At 42.1% G+C, this 12,725-nt stretch overlaps 1 pseudogene; it reads right to left on the bottom strand.

Moving 5' to 3' along the window:
* Positions 1-428: 428 nt before the first annotated feature.
* Positions 429-3,120, bottom strand: LOC143941238 (uncharacterized; annotated as a pseudogene).
* Between the last annotated feature and the right edge of the window lie 9,605 nt (positions 3,121-12,725).

Raw genomic sequence — 12,725 nt, 5'->3', positions numbered from 1 at the left:
ACTTCCCAAAGGTGAGTAACTTCCTAAAAGGCTTCAATGGACAATAAAGTAAATAGGAGTTTTGTACCTACTAGAAAATCCTTTTCTTAGAATCTAGTGAGAGACACAGGTCCAGTCCTTCTGTGTTTTATGATCATGCTTTCTCCAAAACTGAGACATGCTAGGGGGTTATTCTACTAGAGCATTATGTTTTCTAGAAGTACCTCTGATCTACCAAAAATCCAGATATATCCTGCTCTCTCTGCACTAAGTAAGGTAGACAGAGTGAAATTTGGTGCCCTAGGGAGATGGAGGTGCGTTACTGGGAGGATCTCCAGGTAAAAATAAAAATTAAACTGATGCATGCACCACATCGAAATCCTGGTAAGTTTGAAGGTTAATTGCACCTTTTTGTTCACTTATTTTTTTTTTTTTTTTTTTTTTACGCTGATATGTTTAATATGAGGGAATGTAAATGTATATACATGTCACAGACATACTCCTTCTTCCATTAACTAGCTTTGTAATGATACAGTAAAACATGCAGATTTAAGTATCCAGGTAGCATCTATGATCAGGGGTCATTCCACCCTTGGATCAGGCTTCAGGCTCCAAATTTTTCTCTGTGTCAGTAGGAGCGGACACTTTCTCCAGAACTCTTGATGAGGTTGGTCTTTGAAGAGAATATTCAGCCTGACTTTTTTCATCTGTGTTTCCATTTGGGAATTCATCTTCTTTTTCATACATATCCCCATTTATTTGCTCCGGATTTTCACCATTCATGTCCGCTGAATTAAAATGTTGGTCTTCCTCCTGTAGTTCAGCTTCATGATTAACATCTTCTACGAAGCTGTTACATTTTTCATGACTGGCCTCCACATCATCATCTATGAAGTTGTTTAATTTTTCATGACTGGCCTCCACTTTATGATTTAGGATACCATTCTCATTTTCATCTGCTGGGATGTTGTCATGACCAGCATCGTCTGCTTCTTCTTCATCGACAGCTTCTCTGCCATCAGCCTCTTCGTGGTCCTGTACCTCCTCCCTCAACAGTTTCTGACACGCTCTGATCAACCGGAACCTCCACTTTAGTGTTTTCATCTTCCTGGACTTCTGATGCCCCTCACATTTCTGATCTGTCTTAACCAGCTTTGAAAATGCCATCATTTTGTGTGTAAATGATGATGTTGCTGTTGTTTTTTATTTCCTTCTTCTGTTTCACTTTGACTGGCTTGTTGAGTATTTGAGCTTCAGGGTTTTTCTTGGGTTTAGGCTTAGGTGGTTGAGGAGAAATGATGTTGTCTACAGCATCAGTGGAACCACCTGTGGATTTCGTTTGGCGCTCATGTCTGTTCTCCTTAGACTTTCTGTATCCATTAATGGGTGGCAACGAGGAAGCTTTTAAAAATTTGGACTACGTACATATTAGAGTGTCTACCGTCTTTCTCTTGTTCTCTCCGAGTCAGGTAAAACCAGTGTCTCACAGCAGGATCAATGTTTCAGCAAGATTTTGAAAAAATGTTCAAGAGCCATGCACTGTATTCCTGATTGCTAATGGAGATGTTATGAATCCTGTGATAGGCTTGCTGATACCAAGGAAGGTTCTGAATCAGTTGGAGCTAGTTCTAGCAATGGTCACCAACAAAGTAAAACTGCGAAATGGAGCAGAACACAAGCTATACACATTAGATGGAATTCCTATTCAAGATGTATCAGAGCTAGAAAATGGACAATTTTATGTTGCAGTGGGCAGGGAGAAGTTCAAAAAGTTGCCATATAATGATCTGATATTTTCAAAGGCCTCTGTAAGAAGAAGTTATGGTTCAAAAGCTTCATTGTTCACCTTTTAAAAAAAAATTCCAGCTCCCCTATGTACCAATATAGCATTATTGTACTTCTTTTGCAAAAATATCAAAGCTTTCCATTAATTCTACAGATGCCTACCACACAGTCTTCATGGATGTTTCAAACCATGTATCCATTACTTCTGCCTTACTCCCTGGGCAGACTATAGGTCATGACACAGGAAGGAGTTGGCCAGCTGACCTCATTAGTACACACCCTGCATCATCCACCCTACTTCCTACCCATCCATTTCCAGGTTTATGTTTTTTAAATGAAATGCAATCCATCAGTGATCACCCTTCTCACTAAATACACAGGCATCAATTTTATTTTTTTCTACCGTAACTTCAATCTTGCATAGATTGTTGATTTGGCATTTTGAATTGTGCAGGAAATGAGAGATGAGAAAACAGCCTATGTGGAGCAGAGCTGTAGTATTGAAATCAGGAGGAGTGTACCCTGGGTTCTGTAAAGTTCCACATTCACATACACTATAGCGGTTTTATTTTTTTTACAAAAGAACTACATTGTAGCTATATTGGTACATAAGGGAGCTGGAATTTAGGGGGAAAAAAAAGCAAACTTTAATTAAGTAAACTAGGCACTCTTTGTTCCTGCGTTTAGATACACCTTAAGGATTTTTTCAATTGGCTTGAAAAATGTAGCATACAGGATTTTTTTTTTTTTTTTTTCTGCAGCACAACAGTGAAAAGTTTCTATTAAAAATGTATTTTCTGAAGTCCATGAACTTTACTGTTTTGTAAAATGCAGCCCAGTGTGTCTTGCGTCAGGATTGCTTAAAAATAGTGGCAGCATTTTTACAAGGGTGTTGTTAACATTTCAGGTTCGATAGCCTTACAAGTATGTCACTGGGTTGAAAAGTTGGATTCTAAATAATTTCACAGTGGGCAGCTTCACACACTGGCAAGAAAACACCATATAACCAGATGTATAAACTACTTCCAGATAGCAAATGATCCATACTTAATCAGCTGTCTGCAACTATTTTCAGTGTCTCAATTTTTTATCTTTTGTTAGCCTTTGCTTTCCAACTATCATATCTTACCCCTGAAGATTCTTGCTGAATTTGACTGGGCTAGCATCATGCATCCCATAAATCTTATGGCTACAGCCAAGAGAATAAAACAAGATCTATCACATAAATACACATGCTATTAGAAACATATTCTATACATGTTCCATTATACCTTCAATAAAGTTTTTGTGTGTAAAAAATAAATAAACATACCGTACTAATATTACCTTTAGCCTTGCTGTCTCTGCTATGCCCATAGAGAACTCAAATTTGTATGGATAGTGGTCACTTCTTGGCTGTGGGGTTGATGCATGCCCATTCCTCTGTGCAGTGCTCAGTGCCTGGGCAACCTTTTTGCTAGTCCCACGGCATTGTCAGGGGCGGGAGGTAGCAAAAGCAGATAATTACACTGAGAAAGTATTGGCACAGGCAATATCTTGGACCCAGTTGGAGTGTTGCAATGGAGGGACCAAGTATGTGCGGTCTCCATATTGTTACTACTTTTATGTGAGCGCCCCTAATTGCAGCCAAGGGTTTAATTTATAGAGGTATCTTGATTATGGTAACGCACCATCCAGTCACTGTAGGGAACAAGCAAAGTCAGTTTAAATTGGAGAGGTCGTGGGATATGCCAGCTTTTATCCAACTTAGTATAAGTCAGACCTGCTAGTGATGATCTGCAAACAGGAAAAATTATATAGGAATGCTAATGTTGAAATGTTAAATCTTTTGTATATCAGACTGTCAAATATATTGAATGAAAATAGTATAATAGTAATTCTTTAGTGAATTGAGCCCACAGAAGGTTATATTATAGATATTATTATTATTTATAGGGATGGTATAAACACCACTTTTTGCTTTTACAGGAACTTTGTAAGCCAATAAATTTTTCATCATCTTCCATCTTCTATATTCTTCTATATTCTTGTCTATTAGCTGTTAGAAGAACAAACTGTTCCATTTACTGTGCCTTGATATTGTCTAAAAATACCCTAACAATAAAGGCCCAGCAGTGGAAATATTAAGATATCTCTTTTTTTTTTTAATCTTCCAAAAAATTCACAAAGCATATATTCCCAGGTGCTGTAATGGCCAATGACATTTTTTATATGGTGAGGAAATAATGGTGGAATTAGCTGAAATGCATATCTACTATCAGGAAAAGGTGTTAAAATGTAGACAGGGAATTGCCAAAATTCTTCATGCAAGTATAAAATCATTGTTGATTGGTCTCTTTTCAGGGGTCGCTGAAGACCTGGACCAGTAGTCTGGCAAGTAAAAAACAAGGTTTCAATAGGACTTTAAGTAAATAGTACAGTTTTAAAGAGGGCTTAAATAATTAACTGTTTTATTTTCCAAATAGGATATGATAGAGGCCAAAAGCATTTTATCATATAAAAGGTAGTACCAAAAGAGAACTGGACTTAGTGAGCAGATGATTTGAATTTAACATTCCAAGTGTACCCCACGTTCCAGATGACCATGCTATAATTAGAGATTTCCTGATACAAATTCTCAATCACTTATACATTTAGATAAGACATACAATACTATATGTAGTTTGGCAAAGACAGATAGAAATATCTTTACTGAACTAACCATTGGCACCAAGTAGGTCAAAGAAACACATAAGACTTATTGCTTGACAAACATAAATATTGTCTATAATCCCATATATAATGTACGTCAGCTATTTTAAGCGCACATCACTTTTACAGTTGAGTTCTATAAATCAAAAGGTTAACTTGTGCTAATGTTACAAATATAGCTCCGTGGGAGAAGACAGATTTACGCAGAGTGATTAATGACAGAAAAGAATTTCTATTAGTAAATGCTTTAGGCAGGACATGCAAACCTGAATAAAAATCCCAGCGGTAGTTGTCTAGATACCTAAAGTTAAAGTACAGTCATACTGATTAATAGCTAGGAGCTAATCATAAAACAATTAATGGTTGGGCAGACTTTATACAATAGCTGTGACATATCTGTTTATTGGAAATTTTGAAAAAAATGCCCTTTCCTCATTAATTAGACCATAGCAGAATTTAGAGGTACGATTTTAGAACTGGAATCTGCATGCGGCTGCAAGCCAAACTCCAGGCACATATAGAAGACACAAATTAATGTTTCTTTATTACATAATTCATTGTAATCCTAAATGCCAGCAGTGTAAGTACCTGAATTTGACTTGGTATCAGTCTTTTGCAATCCACTGTACAGCAGGCCTCTTACTGAGAGAGGGACGTTTGACTGAAGTTCAACTTTAACCCCTTCCCGCCGAGCGTACGCAGATCTGCGTACTCGGCTTCCGGGGGGTATACCGGGATGATGCCCGCACCTGCAGGCATCATCCCGGTACCGTTTTGTTCAGCGGGCGATTGGCTATCCAGCCATAACAACCGATGCGGCTAAAAGCCGCTCGGCTGTTATGCCGGAGGAGCGGGAGGGGACGTCCCCCCCTCCCGCCGCCTCCCGCCGCTGTTACCGGTGCTCCCGTTCGATCGGGAGCACCGATTCAACTTGCACTGCCTCCGGCCGCTGGGGAGGAACTGGAACGAAGCCGTAATCGGCTTCGTTCCAGTCTCCTCATAGTAAACACGGAAGCGACGTCATGACGTCACTTCCCGTTTACTCGGCTGCCAATGGCGCCGGTTTTAAAAAAATATCCGGTATTCAGAATCGCCGTTTTCGGCGATCTGAATACACTGAAGTGTAAAGGAGGGGTGGGGGGTCTTTTAGCCGTCCCCGCGAGCTCGCAAAGCAAAGAAAACGCATACGGAAGTCGCGCCGGCGTATGTAAACGGTGTTCAAATCACACATGTGAGGTATCGCCGCGATCGTCAGAGCGAGAGCAATAATTCTAGCACTAGACCTTCTCTGTAACGCTAACCTGGTAACCGTAAAAAATGTTTAAAGCGTCGCCTATTGAGATTTTTAGGTACCGTACTTTGTCGTCAATCCACAAGTGCGCGCAATTATAAAGTGTGACATGTTTGGTATCTATTTACTCGGCGTAACATTATCTTTCACATTATGCAAAAAAAATGGGATAATTTTACTGTTTTTTTTTTTTTTAATTCATGAAAGTGTCCCTTTTCCCAAAAAGTTGCATTTAAAACACCGCTGCGCAAATACCGTGTGACATAAAATATTGCAACAATCGCCGTTTTATTCTCTAGAGTCTCTGTTAAAAAAATATATATAATGTTTGGGGGTTCCAAGTAATTTTCTAGTAGAAAATATGGATTTTAACTTGTAAACACCAAATTCCAAAAATAGGCTTAGTCATGAAAGGGTTAAGTTTTGAATCTTTCCTTTTGACTTATAGGAACAGTCATATTAAATTGCCGATAGGTAAGATACCGAAGAGTAAATAATATATTTATCACGTACCTGGTAGCAGAGCCTGAAATGATGAGGAAACAGGGCTGTTTTTAAGGCAGGGCAAAAGGGGCAGCTGCCCTGGGCCCTGTCATTGTTGTGGGGCCCAAAGCAGCTGCTTCATACTTGCCTGCTTCAAACTATCCTGGTTTAAATTCCCTCGCCCCTTCAGGTTTTAGTCCCGTGCTGTGTCCCAGATGACTCACCTGGAGACCCTGTGTTTACATGTAAATTATCGGCATTCATATGTAAATAGAGGCGGCAGGCGGCATTGATATGTATATCATGCCCCCCTGAGGTCATATCCACAGTAATCTCTAGCAACCAATCAACAAGCAGAATTCACGTGCTGTAACCTCTAGCAACTAACCGGTGAGCTGTAATGTATTCTGTAACCTCTAGCAACCAGTCAGTGAGCGGTAATGATACACTGAAACCTCTGGCAACCAATCGCAATAGCTGCCTGATCTGATTCAGTAAACTTATTTTTGAGTCTAGCTGCTATTTATTGTAAGTCTTAGAGCAGGTGGAGAGCGAAACTGCATGGGGATGGGGGCCCCCCAAGAAAAGTTTTGCCCAGGGTCCAATCAATATTAAAGACGGCCCTGTGAGGAAGGCCTCTCTTACACCTCTGGCTCGGGGACCCTGGTCATGTGAACAGAATGCACAAGAGTGGCACCAGTGCCTGTGGGTCTTGCCAGTAGCAGATTGGGTAACCATAATAGGCAGGAGAGGTCATTAGTAGCCTTCAGTGAAGCAAACGGGCTGGTAGACAGTTGGAGGATGGCAGACTGAAAGAAGCTGGTACTGGTGACAGCAGGCAGGTGAGGCATGCACTGGTAGAACAGCAGGATGTGTCAGGAAGCAGAGTCAGGCAAGCCGGGTCATACACTGGCAGGATTGATCAGGTACAGAAGAGCAGGCAGTAGCGTGGTCTGGGTACAAGCCGGATCAGGAATCAATGGAATAGAGGCAAGTGGAGCAGAAAGAAAGAGCTCCTTAGCCAACTTTATTGTACACCCAGAACCTTTGTTTTTAGTACAGATTCAGCCTAATATTATACAGCCATTTATTCCATATTACATGTCTTTGGCGAAACTTCCATTATTCCTTGTACTTGTACATAAGCTTCTGTTGACTCATTTTTATTGGCTCTCATTCGGTGTGCCTACATTAGTTGTACTACTCGTGTAACTGGTTTACTTAGTGGTACTGAAAAACAAATTTTTATAGACTGGTGAGCCATTAGAATGTCTTTTTAGGCTTTTCTGCTCCCTGTCTTTCTCATGGAATTTGTCCCCATTTTTGTAGCTTGTAATGAGATTGCATAGTTGCCAACATTGTAAAAAAAAAAATTCGGGACACTTTTTTGGCAGTAGGCGGAGTTGTGTTATAATTAGGGGGCGGGGCATGCTGTTATAGGTGTGGCATAGAAAAAGGTGAAAATGTGGTGCTGCAGCGCGCCGTGGCAAATTAAGGGCGTGGTTTACTTAAAATAGTGGGCGTGGCTTACATGGAGTGTGCCTCAAAGGGGTGTGGTTAGAGTCTGAGATGAATGGAGAGGGAAAGGGGAGAGAGGGAAAGGGGAGAGAGGGAAAGGGGGGGGGGGTGGAGGGACAGCAGCCCCCGAACCTACACCACAATAGCAATATGTCTTTTCCAGAGTTTGACAATCAGCAGATAAAGATACTCCAAATACCTGGTGTTAGCGCTTCAATCATCCCGGCGCCATGATTGTTATGGTGTCAGGATGATTGAAGTGCATTATTTCTATTATTACATTGTAATATGAAATGAAATCATTCAACTCACCATAATGCAGAATCAGTGGGAGCCATGAGCGCGTCACTAGCCACGTTGCCTGCCACCAGATGCCATCAGGTGCCCCCAGCAGAGTCCCTCCTTACATCAGGTGCCCCATCAGAGGTACCTTCCTCACATCTGTGTCCATCAGCGGAGCCCCTCCTGACATCTGGTGCCCCTCTGACATCCAGACTGCGCCCTCTGACATCCAGACTGCGCCCCCGACATCCACAGACTGGCCCCCGACATCCAAAGACTGGCCCCCACATCCACAGACTGGCCCCCACATCCACAGACTGGCCCGACATACACAGGCTGGCCCCCACATACACAGACTGGCCCCTGACATACACAGACTGCCCCCCACATCCACAGACTGGCCCCCACATCCAGACTGGCCTCCGACATCCACAGACTGGCCTCCGACATCCACAGACTGGCCCCCGACATACACAGACTGGCCCCCACATCCACAGACTGGCCCGACATCCACAGGCTGGCCCCCACATACACAGACTGGCCCCTGACATACACAGACTGGCCCCCACATCCACAGACTGGCCCCACATCCAGACTGGCCCCCACATCCAGACTGGCCTCTGACATCCACAGACTGGCCCCCGACATACACAGACTGGCCCCCACATCCACAGACTGGCCCCCGACATCCACAGACTGGCCTCCACATCCACATCCATTTTATATATATATATATATATATATATATATATATATATATATATATAAAATCTTCTTCTATGCTGGTCTATTGTTTTTCTATACTATTACTTTCTATTTTATTCTAATCTTGAATGGGCATTATAGTGTCCTCCTCACAGTAGCTTCCTTCTCTGTCCACCATCATATTACTTCTCCATAGACATGTGCATTCTATTTCGTTCCGAAGCAAAATTCGGACAAATTTTTCATTATTCGGAAATTCGTATGCATCCAAATTTCCGCATTACAAATTTAAACAAATCTGAAAAAAAGGAAACGAATTTGAAAACATAATAGAATTAGAAAAAAAAAGAAAATGATTTTCAAAAAAATACAAAGAGATAGCGATTGAGATGATAGAGCTAGAGATAGAGGTGATAGAGCTAGAGATAGAGATGACAGAGCTAGAGATGATAGAGATAGAGATAAAAAAAAATCTGAAAATTGTGTGCAATATAAGGGCTCTAAAAAAAAGTCCAATAATATTTTATAAGTGATGTTTCTTGCTTTCAAACAACCTCCATATCCATAGTGCTCCCGCCACCACATGCGATGCTCGCTCACCTCCTTGAAAGACCCTACAGGGGGGTCAAAACATGGCCTTCAGGAATAATCCTCGCTGGTCCTTAAACGCTTTCTGACCAGCGCACAACGATATACATCAGCACAATGGCACGGCTGTGCAAATGGGCGTAAAGGTACATCCCCTCTAAGACACGGCATTGTGGGCGCACGCACCCGCCGTGGACTCGATGTCCGTCGGTGTGCAGCGATTATGTCACAGAGCCTCAGAACGGGGAAGTACCTATGTAAACAAGGCATTTCCCCGTTCTGCCTTGTGACATGACAGAGATCACCGTTCCCCATTAGAGATGAGCTGAACACCCCCCGGTTCGGTTTGCACCAGAACTTTCGAACGGACTGAAAATTTGGGCGAACTTTAGAACCCCATTGAAGTCTATGGGACTCGAACGTTCAAAATAAAAAGTGCTTATTTTAATGGCTATTAAGCAAGACATTGTCCTAAAAAGGGTTTGGGGATCCAGCTCCTGCCCCAGGGGACATGGGTCAATGCCCAAATTTTTTTTTTAAAAACTACAGTTTTTTGGGGGAGCACTGATTTTAATGACGATTAAATTGAAAAAAAAATTGAAATATTCCTTTAAATATCGTGCCTGGGGGGCGTTTATAGTATGCCTGTGAAGTGGCACATGTTTCCCGTGTTTAGAACAGTCCCTGCACAAAATGACATTTAACGGAAAAAAAGTAATTTAAAACTGCTTGCGGTTTTAATGTCATGTCTGGTTCCGGCAATACGGATGAAAATCATTAAGAAAAAAATGGCATGGGTAGCCCCCCCTGCCCATTACCAGCCTCTTTGGGTCTTGTACAGATATTAAGGGGAACCTCGTACCTAAATAAAAAAAAAGGAAAGGCGTGGGGCCCCCAGGCCCTATATACTCAGAACATCAGTATACAGGCGGTGCAAACAAGACAGGGACTGTGTAGGTTTGTTGTGTTAAGTAGAATCTGTTTGTAATTTTGAACTGGTACATTTTTAAAGTGTAGCTCCAGTCAAAAAATCTATTTTGGAAAACATAGAGAAGGGTTATTACCCCTATATAATTTTTTTGGCCGTCCGTCTTTTTTCATCTCACTTCCTGTTGTCTCCTTCCGTTTGCAAGTAGGAGACGTTTGTAAGTTGGATGTTTGAAAGTAGGGGCCTGCCCTATATGCTCTGCAGAAATGGGGGCCTAAGGTGTTGGTGTTGCTACAACACTGTAAGCCCTCAAAGTGACTCTTGGTGGGTGCTGGAGTGCCCTGCTGTGAACGATTATATCAAGAATTGTAATTACATGCCATTGTTGAACAGTGGTAGAAAAACTGGGCCTTTGGTGGTTGTGGTGGTGGTGCTGGTGCCACAACACTATAAGTTCTCAGAGTTACTCTTGGTGGGTGCAGAAACGGTGGGTGCACCCTGCTGTGAAATATTATAACAAGAATTGTAATTACATGCCCCTGTTTAAACAGGGGCTGCAAAATTGGGCCTTAGGCACTGCTGCTGGTGCCACGACACTGCAACCTCTCCCATGTACACTAGTTGGAGTGCAGGAGTGAGCCATGCTGCAAAGCATTGCGTCAAAAATTGTATTACATGCCCCTGTTAAACATGGACTGAAAAAATGGGCCTTAGGCACTGGTGCTGGTGCCACGACACTGCAACATCTCCCATATACTCTAGTTGGAGTGCAGGAATGAGCCCTGCTGCAAAGCATTGCGTCCAAAATTGTAATTACATGCCCCTGTTAAACAGGGGCTGAAGAATTGGGCTGGTGGTGTCACCCAGAACCAAAAATGTTCTTCCAAGCTATCAGCCGGATCAATGAGGAGGAAGAGGATAGTCAGTTAACATAACAGACAATAAATAAGAGATCATATATAAAGTAAATTACTCTAAGCTATTGCAGCAGCACTTAATTCTGCCCATCAAAACATTATGAACATTCCAAAGTCATATTTCAAACATATAAATAGAGTCCCATAAAGTCTCAGCATACACAGGAAAAATGAAAAGTGGTTTTAAGTGAAAAGATCCTTGCTGTTTTTGTCTGAAGCTTCCACCAAAAATCACCATGTGAGGCAATGAAGCTCCCCCAATGGGGATACACTCACCAGACCCAGTTAAAATACATGCAAATAAAGATCTTTGCTTTTTCCACTTTCTCCCTGTTGTTTCAAATTCTCTCCACCAGATGTCAGCCAAGCATGGGATGGGTTCAAGATATATACAAAACACAAAGGGGCATCCACATAGTGTAATCCTGTTTACTTTATTAATATCAATAAACCCCACACACACATCCAGTTCTGCGTACCAAAACGTATAACTTTAAGAGCAAAAATATAAATGCATTGTGCCTTTTAGACTTTCCAACCGCCGGAAGGATCCGAGACATCCGTTATGTATAACGGTGGATGATTTCCTGGATATCCAGCAAGTTGAAAGGATCGTCTTGAGGCGCAGGCGTCACATCCGGTAGGCCACGTCCCTGACATTTCGTCACAAACTGACTTCTTCCGAGGGCGTGGCCTACCTACTGGAAGCCTGTGTTAAATATGCGTTCCACGGCTCTGCAGCCAATCAGAACGCATGCACTAGGGATGGCTCTACAACCAATCTGAGCGCATACACTCGAGACGAACAGCGTCTGTGTCCAATCACCGACGCTGTATGTCTACTAACAGGCCCTATTAGATGATGTTCGTATGTTCACATAAATGATATGACAGCCAAATCTCTTATATCATAGGTATTACTTTATAATGACTGCATAAGATCGAAATATAAAACCCGATATGATTATACCTAAACTTGTTAATTAGGCAGATTATGCACTCGGTACATAAATATATAAATATATCATTTGTGGAAAAAACCTAAAATATAAAGACATAACAAAGAACATATATAACAATTATATAACCATGCACCTTATGCACCAGCGAGGCATGGACATTGCCTTCCACATGCCGTTAGAGACCCCGAATCGCGTTCCATGAGAAAAAGTGGCGTTTGGGGACCTGCCACTGAGGAACCGCACATCGCACAAACTCACGGAAGGGGGCCGAGTCTACCAACTGAAAAGGCAGCAGTTGAAGTTCTAGCAATTTAGCCAAGCCAGCATTTAACCGCTGGGAGTGAACTTCTTTTGACGGTCTAGCAGCTGGTGCTGCTAGCAGAGTTTCCGCAAGTACTTGGCTGTGACACACCCAATTCTGCACCTTCATTCCTCTCAGTGCAGGTTTCAGAGAGGACTGAAGGTCTAGTGGGGTTGGAGATCCCAACTGATGAGGAGCAAGGAGAGGTCCGCTTTGTTCTTTGGTGTGGGTCTTTAACCACTTAAGGACCAGGCCTCTTTTTCGGACTTGGTGTTTCCATGTTTAAAACAGTTTT

Source organism: Lithobates pipiens, unplaced genomic scaffold, assembly GCF_037356315.1.
Source record: "Lithobates pipiens isolate NorthernLeopardFrog02 unplaced genomic scaffold, aLitPip1_a1.2 Scaffold_3, whole genome shotgun sequence".
NCBI lineage: Eukaryota > Metazoa > Chordata > Amphibia > Anura > Ranidae > Lithobates > Lithobates pipiens.
The sequence above is the reverse complement of the archived record's forward strand: the minus strand, read 5'-3'. Positions and strand labels throughout refer to the sequence as shown.